This window comes from Zingiber officinale, chromosome 1A, assembly GCF_018446385.1.
Source record: "Zingiber officinale cultivar Zhangliang chromosome 1A, Zo_v1.1, whole genome shotgun sequence".
NCBI lineage: Eukaryota > Viridiplantae > Streptophyta > Magnoliopsida > Zingiberales > Zingiberaceae > Zingiber > Zingiber officinale.
Window position 1 is genome coordinate 178,723,321 of NC_055987.1, and position 9,644 is coordinate 178,732,964.

Sequence of the window (9,644 nt, forward strand, 5' to 3'; positions counted from 1 at the left end):
GCCGCCATTGTCACCCACAGCCGACTGGAACAGTGTGTCCACCCCGCCGAGCCTAGTTCTTCCTCTGTGTGCCACTGCCAAGAGCGAGCAGTATCGAGTCATGCCCTAGACTTGGTTCACCGCCGCTCTAGCGAGTTGGTCTTCAACCAAAGGCAAAACTCCAAGCTCTAGTGGCTTCACCGTGACCTATACCTCACCATCGGATCTTCCTGCTTCACCACTAGCTGTCGGCAGAGAGAAAACAAGAAGGTATCGGGTAAGTAAGGTTTATTGGATTTGGATTTCAGATTTGGTACAGGATGTTGTGCTCACCGGGTGGATGTCTGTGGTTGTAGAATCAGTATAGCTCCGGCCAAGAATTTACGACAGTAGGTATTTTCAGCTAGCAATTTCCAGCAGCAACCTCCCTGCTGTGTGGATTGAGGTAAGGTGTAGCTTGGTTGGAAATTTTGTATGTTTAAGAATGTGGATTAATTACTGTTTTGGTTTGTTCGTTTTGTTCTAGCAGCAATTTATCTTTGCTGGCTGTAAACAATCCTAATTGGGTAACAACTTTGTGACTTCCAGCAGCGGTTGAATTGAGGTAAGGTTTATGGTTTTGATCTTTGTGTTAGATAATTGCTAGTTGTGTTAGCAATAATTATTGATTTAGGTTTAGAAGTTGTATAGCGGTGTAGTTGGGGTTAATGAAACTAACCCTAACGGGTCAGTGGATTAGAAATTAGTTTATCTATTTGTTTATAATTAAATTAGTTAAACTGTGGGATTTAACACAGGACTTTGACGCGAGACGAGTATCTCAGAGTCAGATTGGACCTTTCTATTTTCGGAGGCGGGTACTTTTGACTTATGTCATTTGATATGCTTAGTAATTAAATTAACATGTTGTATTAATTGTGTTTCTTATCTGTTTCGGTTAATCACTACCCAAATCTTACATGCTTGATTGATTGATTGGTTTTGCATCTCAGGTATATTTTACCTATTTATACCTGCTTATAGGGGTAGTGATATACCATGTTTCACCATGTTCAGGACCTAGGTTTTATACCTTCTGTATACCTTTGGATTGTTTTGGATTCGTTGACCTTTGATGCATTTTTATATATATGTGGATTAGGTCAGGATATTCTTGTGGTTAGTGCCATGCACCATTTGCATGATTGCATGTTGTGCGATAGTCCGCTCCATTATCGTTGAGCACATCGCCAGTTACATGGATCTGCACACACCACCACTCATGGGTTAGTGGTCGATTCAGGCTGAGTGTGTTGCAGCAGGGACTCTGTTAGGCACCGTTGGTCCGCTTATGGGTAGTGTGACACAACGTGTTATCCGGCAGGGATTCCTCCCCGTCTTTGAGTACCGGGAGTTGAGAGCATTGCGCTCCCCCATCTATGATTTGGGGTAGGAGGATAGGTGTACTCGACAAGACATCCGTCCACTCGGTCACTCATCGGGAGTAGTGACGACAGAGTGCACGGTTGTCACCCTACCCACTCGGCCTCACTTTTGTATGAGATGATCGGTGGCGTCGGGGTGACCGGGGCGCATCGTTGGCATCATATGCATGATGCATTTATTGCTTGTGTTTGTGTTTGCAGCATTATATGCATATTGTTTGGATACCTATATTTGACATGCATACAGATTTCCTTATCCCTCGGATTGTTTGACCTTATACTCGGGACTAGTATAGTATTCTCCTGTTTATTTCAGATGCATTCTTATCAGGAGGCCGTATGCATGATTAGTGCTAGGTGTTGTTTCTTTACTTTGCATATCAACTGCTGAGTGTTGGACTCACCCCGCCTCCATTGTTGATATTTTCAGGTTAATGCTGTCAGGAGGGAGTTCCAGTCGCTAGTCCTCACTGCACGTAGTGCTGGTCCTGCAGACCTCCAGGATATGTTTGGTTTTCTTTGGTTTCTTTCTATTCCAGACTGTTTGAACTCGTTATATTATGGATTTATTTGCTTATGGACATGATATAGATTTTATTATATCGATGGATTTGGATTTGGTTTTTATTCTACTACATGCCTGCCTGGATGGTAGAAGAGGTGAGTTCGTCGGTTTTTGAGCTTTACGAGTGTAGTTGAGTAGGGTGGTTTTTGAGTCAGAGTATTATTACTGCGTGGTTGTGTCAGCCAGAGGCTGAATATATATATAAACTGCGTGGTGATTGATTTTTATTATTGTTATGATTCCAGCCGCCTGTGGCTGAGTATTTAGTGCTTGTAGAAAATTTTTGATTGTCCGCCGTACAGGGGAGATGCTGCCGAAATTTTCTCGGACAGGGACTCTTCTGGGGGCGTGACACTATATTTTTTAATGAGTTGGTGGATGTTATAATGATGTAGCGTTATGGATGGTGGTTTAATTAGATTGGTTGATTAATGAAAATAATAACTGATTAATTAATTAGGATTAATTAATTAATTATTTGAGTTAATTGATTTAAAAGTTGTAACTAATCTTATTTGGGTTTAAATGATTACTTAAGACATTAATTAATCAAATTAGGAATTTATGAGATCAATCAATTACATTGATAGCTACTTGAATTACTTATCATATTTGTAAATTATTAATCGACAATTTGGTTAACAAAATTATTTGACAAGAGAATAATTAACATATGAATTAATCAATAAGTCGATAAATCAATTTGACTTTATTACTAGGATTACTCTAGTACTTAGTTTGGACTTCATTTTCGATGCTGGCAGGATTTGAGTTTGATGTAATATTTTGACTTAAAGATAGGATGGTCTACTATTGAGGTGGATACTTCCTGTTTTGACTTTTATAGTTTCTTTGATCTTAGTACATGATTATTTATTATCATATATTGATTAGACAATAGTTACTGCTTACCTTGACCCCACTTTATTTGCTTCTTGAGTTGATACTTAGTTACTTGCACTTAGTTTGATCTATTTGATATACATGCAGTCTCGTTTGCTATCAATGCTATTTATTGCTATTTATACTTATGTCTTTAGGTAACAATACCGTAATGTAGGATATCGAGTATCCTACTAGACCTTTGTTTGTTATGTTGGCTCATGCCTATACATTAGTAAGATCATTCCGTGGTGCAGGATATCGAGTATCTTACTAGACCTTTATTTGTTTTGTTGGCTCAATCCTTGACTCCCAGTAAGATAGGTGTGGGATGCTTATGACTGAAAACAGTTATAAAGGCGTGGGATGCTTAGAACCTTACCTGGACTTCAGAATGTTTATATTTGTGCATAATCAGAACTCTGGGGTATAAATATCAATTCAAATTGATCAAGTTAAGTCATTCTTCTTAGTCAAACTAACTGAATCACTTACTTGATTAATCAAGTAAACTCTATTACCTTATCGTAAATAGTTGGTAACTAATAGTTAAACATTTCTTTTAAGAAAAATAAATGATTATTTTTAAAAATACTCTTCAGTTATTTAGAGCTTTACAAAGAATATTTTTTTTTATACGTGTCAAAGGGGGAGTAAAAGAAATTAAGTTAAGCTTTTTTTCAAAAGAGTTAGGTTAGAGCTATGTATTTAGCTAAGCATTTAGCTAAGTTTTTGTTTTTTTTTTAAAAAGAAAAAGTTAAATTTTTGAAAAAAGAAAAGCTAAGTTTCTTTTTAAAAGAAAAGGTTAAATTTTTATAAAAAGAAAAGCTAAGATTTTTTTGGAAAAACAAAAAGCTAAGTATTTAGTTTTCTTCAAAAAGAAAGTGATATATTTCAAGGGAAGTTTTAAATCAAAGTTTTTTAACTTAAGAATTTAAGTTATATTTCAAAACTTAGAAATCTATCTTTGAAAATTCTTCTCTTTTAAACAATATTTTTTCTTACTTGTGAAAATACTTACTTATTCGTAACTTAATTTTGAACTATATTGGTATATCAAAAAGGGGAAAATTATTGATGCATGGAGCACAGATGATCGAACCTGAGTTTTGATAATAGAAAAAGATTATAAGTTAAGTATTATTGTTGTTCTAACAAATCTAACTAAGTGTGCAAGAAAGTCCTAAGTGATCTTAGGTAGGTGGAAAGTCCTAGTTGTGACTAGGCAATGAAGTCCTGTTCCATGAGATTGGGCGAAGTCTTGCAAGGTCGAGAATGTCAAGCGAAATCCTAGGGTTGAGGACACTAGGTGAAAGTCCTGGGGTCACGGACATTAGGCGGGAAATCCTATGGTCAAGGATACTAGGTGAAAGTCCTGAAGTCTCGGATGTTGAGCAAAAATCCAAACGTCTGAAAGACCGGTTTGGTAAAAGATAAACTCTCTTGAGAGGAGTAGATGAGGATGTGTTCCCCGTTGAGGGAACAATAGGCGTCGGCTATGCTAGAGTGTATACTAAAAACCTAGCTTTTGTAAACATTTATTTATGAAATAAAAGAATCACATTGGTCAAATGTCTACATTTTATTTGTTAAGTGTAGTTGTTCAATTAATTTATATTGTAGATAACATGGTGTGTGGTGTCACACACAGAAGATCATGTTATCAGTTCTTTATAAATTATAAACAGTTGCTCACGACTAAGATGGAAAGGAACAAACCATTGGAATAGTCATAGTGTAATTAGGTATTAGTTTATCTTAACTAATAAATTACACTAGTACACTCTAAGTGTATTGAGTAGGACCATTTTAGATAAGTTCTTTTTATACTGACTTAATAAAAGAACTAGACCTTAGTTATTATGGAAGTGTGTGCTCTTAATCTTAATATAATAACAAGCACATATATTTAGTATTTATTTCTTTACCTTATCAAAGGGTGAGATTTAGTTCGATAAATAAATAGGCCCAATAAGTTGAGAAATGATATTACTTATAGTGTGTGTTGTTGATTATAGAAGGAATTTGTGTCCTAGTTATCTAGGTTGAGAATGCCCCCAAGAGGAGCTCATAAGGATTGTCATGTTAAACCCTGCAGGTAGACTTAGTCCAGCATGACAATGAAGTTGAGTGGTACTACTCTTGAGCTAGATATTAATTAAGTGAGTTGTCAGTAACTTACTTAATTAGTGGGCATTCGTTATCTTAAACATAGGGAGACTAACACACTCATATATGAAGGAACCCATAATGTAATTTGAGATTGGTGCGGTAGTGCAATAATAACTCTCTAGTGAAATGAGTTATTATTGATGAACTTGAGTTGTGTATTTAGGGCGAACAGGGGATACTCAAGCTCATCGGAAGGTCAAAACCAATTTCTCCTCTAGGTCCCTGTCGTAGCCTCATTAAAGCCTCAAGTCCACCCATATAAAGCCCTTCTTGGTGTCCAAGAAGAGGTCGACCCATGGCTTGGTGACCAAGCCAAAGGGGCAGGCCAATCTCCTTCACAAAGGGGTCGTCCCTTTGCTTGGTGTCCAAGCAAAGAGGGGTCGGCCATAATATGTCAAATAAGGAAGGGTGTTTTGAATTTTTAAAATCTTATCTTTGTAGAAAACTACAAGTTTTAAAAGAGAGTTTTTAAAATATAAAACTTTCCTTATTTGAATTAGGCCACATGCTTTAATAGAAAGTTTTAAAGTTTTAAAACTTTCCTTTTTTAACCATCCTCATGGTTTTTAGAAAAAAGGAAGAGAAGTTTTAAAATTGAAATTTTCTAATTTTGTAACCATGTTAAAAAAGGAAATTTTAGAAGAGAAGTTTTAAATTTTAAAACTTGGTTTTAATTTTTAAAACTTTCCTTTTTAAACATCCACAATAGGTAAAGAGAGCTTGTAAAATTTTATGAGAGGATTTCTTCTTTTATAAAATTTTATAAAAATTATTTCCTTCCTTTTTAAGGGGATCGGCCAAATTAAATCATCATCCAATCTATGATTGATGATTGATTCAATCAAGAGGAAAGAAAATGAAAAATAAAAGGGGAAAAGGAAAAACAAGAGGAAGATTTTAATTTTTGTAAAAAGTCTTTCCTTATTTGCCTTGGGCAAGTAATATAAAAGAAGGGGAGGAGAGGCCTCATGACATAACAATTCTTATTCTCTTGGTGGAGTTCCTCATTGTGGCCGATTAGACTCTCTCCCTCTCTTTTCCCTTTGCTCTCTTTTGCTCCTTGGTGGTGGTGGTGGCCGAAACTTAGAGAAGGAGGAGAAGCTCTTTAGGTGGTGTTCATTTTGGAGGATCGTCACCCACTCGACATCCAAGAGGAGGCGAGGAATACAACAGAAGATCTTGAGATCATTAGCATACAAAGAGAAAGTATAACTAGTAATTTTCTTCCGCATCATGCTAGTTTTTTTTCTTTGTATGAATTCCAAACACAAGAGGCATTAGATTCTAGTTTTTCGAATTGTAATTCGAGTTTGTGTTTTCTTTTTATTTTTCGAATTTGTGATTCGATTGTTCTTTTTGGTTAAACCTAGAGTTATATAAGAAAATTAAATATTAGCTTTCCTTAAAAGGCTTTGTCTAGGCGGTGGTGGATGTTCCCATACCCAAGAAGGTCATGTGCCGCCATGCAGTCTTGGAAGCCAATTTAAGAAATTAATATTTAATTGAATTTATAACATAGGTTGATTTGGATCAATAGTGTTAAGTTCCGCTTGCGATCCAAATCTAAACCATTAAGAACAGATAAGCTAAATTTGGAATCAATAATGTTAAGTTTCGTTTGCGATTCCTAATTTAACTTCTAAAGAACATAATAGGTTGTTTAGGAAAGGTTCGACACTTGTACAAAATTTTTATACAGTGGAACCGGTACGATCTTCCTAGGACCAACCAACAGGTTACACCTAGGATTTTTTGAAAATCTGAAAGTTAGAACCAGACAGTCCGGAGACTGTAAAATGATTTATTTACATATTATTTATTGTGCTAACTTTGTTTTATAGAGTATTTTTGATATTTTGACTAACATTCTTACAGGTATTTAAATGCACAAATAATTGTTAGGACCAAAAGTAGCTAGAGGGGGGGGGGGGGGGGGGAATAGCTCGTCGCGTTCGCTCGTTGCTCGGCGTTGCTTGTTCCTTCAAAGATGTGCAGCGGAAAATACAGAAACAAATACAACAACGCTAACACGGTTGGTTTACTTGGTATCCACCTCACAAGAGGTGACTAGTCCAAGGATCCACACCACGCACGCACCCTCCACTATGAAAACACTCCTTTTCGGTAACTACCGAGGGCGGAGAAGCCCTACAAGACTCTCAGTACAAGAAGAAAGGAAAGGGAACAAAATACAAGCGCAAAGCTTACAATGAGTACAGAAAACCCTAACCCTAGCTTCTCTTCTTGCCTTTGATCCGCCTCTTGACTTGGAAAGCTTCCAAGATCCTTCAAGAACTGGCGATCTGATCTTTGAGAGCGCTGTGGAGGAGCTGGCGAGTAATCTGGAGTGAATCGGAGAAGAGTTGCTGCAGCCAACGCACGCCTGCAGCTCAAATACGACGCAACGGTCGGATCCCGATCGATTCGAATATTCCCAATCGATCGGGGAGGCTTTGGATCGATCCACGGATCGATCCAGAGCGCCTCTGTGCTCTGGGAAAACGCCTGGATCGATCCACGGATCGATCCAGCGCTTATCGCGCGAAGCAGCCGCGTCCCAATCGATCCACTGATCGATTGGGACCTCTGGATCGATCCACGGATCGATCCAGAGGCTCTCTGTTCGCTGGGACAGGTCTGGATCGATCCACTGATCGATCCAGCACTTGATTTTTGTCCAAAACCAAGTCCCAAACCTCCCAAACCAACATCCGGTCAACCTTGACCTGTTGGTATGTCATGCCTAGCATCTAGTCACTCCCTTGACCTGCTAGGACTCCCTTACCAAGTGTCCGGTCAATCCCTTTGACCCACTTGGACTTTTCTCTGTGCCAAGTATCCGGTCAATCCCTTTGACCTACTTGGACTTTTCTTTCATGCCAAGTATCCAGTCAATCCTTTGACCTACTTGGACTTCCCAGCACCAGATGTCCGATCATCCTTGATCTATCTGGATTTTCCCTTGCCTGGCTTCACTCACCAGGACTTTCACCTAGCTTCACTCACTAGGGTTTTCCATCTGCCTAGCTTCACTCACTAGGACTTTCACCTGGCTTCACTCACCAGGATTTTCCATCTGCCTAGCTTCACTCACTAGGACTTTCACCTGGCTTCACTCACCAGGATTTTCCATCTGCCTAGCTTCACTCACTAGGACTTTCACCTGGCTTCACTCACCAGGATTTCCATCTGCCTAGCTTCACTCACTAGGACTTCCTTCTGCCTGGCTTCACTCACCAGGACTTTTCTTCTGCCTGGCTTCACTCACCAGGACTTTCATACTGCCTAGCTTCACTCACTAGGTCTTTCATTTTGCCTAACATCCCAGTTAGGACTTCCCAGTCAAGTATCCAGTCAACCTTGACCTACTTGACTCTTCTTCAATCAATATCTTATTGTCAAACATCTAAACTCAAACCAAGACTCAGCTTGATTACCCAGGTCAGCCTTGACCTGAGGGATATTGCACCAACAATCTCCCCCTTTTTGATGTTTGACAATACCACTATGACACTTACAATCCCATATGTAAGTTAGGCTAATCCCATAGCCTCCTTCTTCATGCCACTAGGTAATGAAAGCATAAATTAAGCTCTTCATTCTCCCCCTAAGAGGGCAAACTCCCTCTAGGTAATGAAAGCCTAACTTACTCCCTTTCATGAGTCCTTTCATTCTCCCCCTATGACCTTCCCATAGGTAATGAAGGACTAAGCTTAACCATACATTCTCCCCCTATTGGCACACATCAACCCATCGTTGGACACACATCAACCTATGCTCCAATTCTGGGCACACTTCAACAAATCCATTTGTTGAAGACTCTCCCCCTGAAGAGTTGCTCATCGTTGTTCACAACATCACTCGTTGTGATCAACACGATAATGAAGGTCCCATACCCTTCATTTATCCTTAACTTCTCCCTCAATGTAGACAACTACCCAACCTTGAGCATTATCTACCACTTGAGTGTCCACTTGAAATAATGAGGATATCCACTCCCCATTTCTCCCCATTTCAAGTTTAAATGCTCAACCTTGAGCAAGTTCACAACAGAAGGTTAACCACCTTCCAAGGTTCATAAAAAAAATAATTTTCATGTCTTTAACGAGTCCCTCCCCCTAAAGACATGGTGGTAACTTCTGTCATTGCACCAACAATGACTTGGAATCCCTAAAACATTAGGAAACCCAAATTTAGAAGTTTTGAGGTTCAAATATTCAAAATTTGAAACAACCTCAACCTAAACTTCTACTTAGTCTTCGTTAACCAATCCATCCTTGTTTTCAACATGAAAACACCTTTTGTATGTATACAAATGTATTTAAGGGGTTTGGAATGGTTACCTAGACTCAAATAGGTTCAAAGATGCTGAAATCAGGCCTTCCCAGCCAAAACCAGCAACTTGGATCGATTGAAGTTGGGTTCCAATCGATTGAACCTTTCTGAATCGATCCACTGATCGATTCAGACTCCCTGGATCGATCGGCTGATCGATCCAGCGAGCTTCTGCTCGCGGGAATTACCGTTTGAATCGATCCATGGATCGATTCAGGAACTCCAATCGATCCATGGATCAATCGGAGCTCTGATAGTTGCTGAAATTCCATTTCAATCAACTTCAA

General features: G+C 38.7%; 1 long non-coding RNA gene across 1 annotated transcript; it reads left to right on the plus strand.

The window, feature by feature from the left end:
* On the plus strand, positions 1-584 carry LOC122012784. Its single transcript, XR_006120322.1, has 3 exons — positions 1-256; positions 336-424; positions 509-584. It is a non-coding gene; the product is annotated as an uncharacterized LOC122012784 (long non-coding RNA).
* Positions 585-9,644: the final 9,060 nt, after the last annotated feature.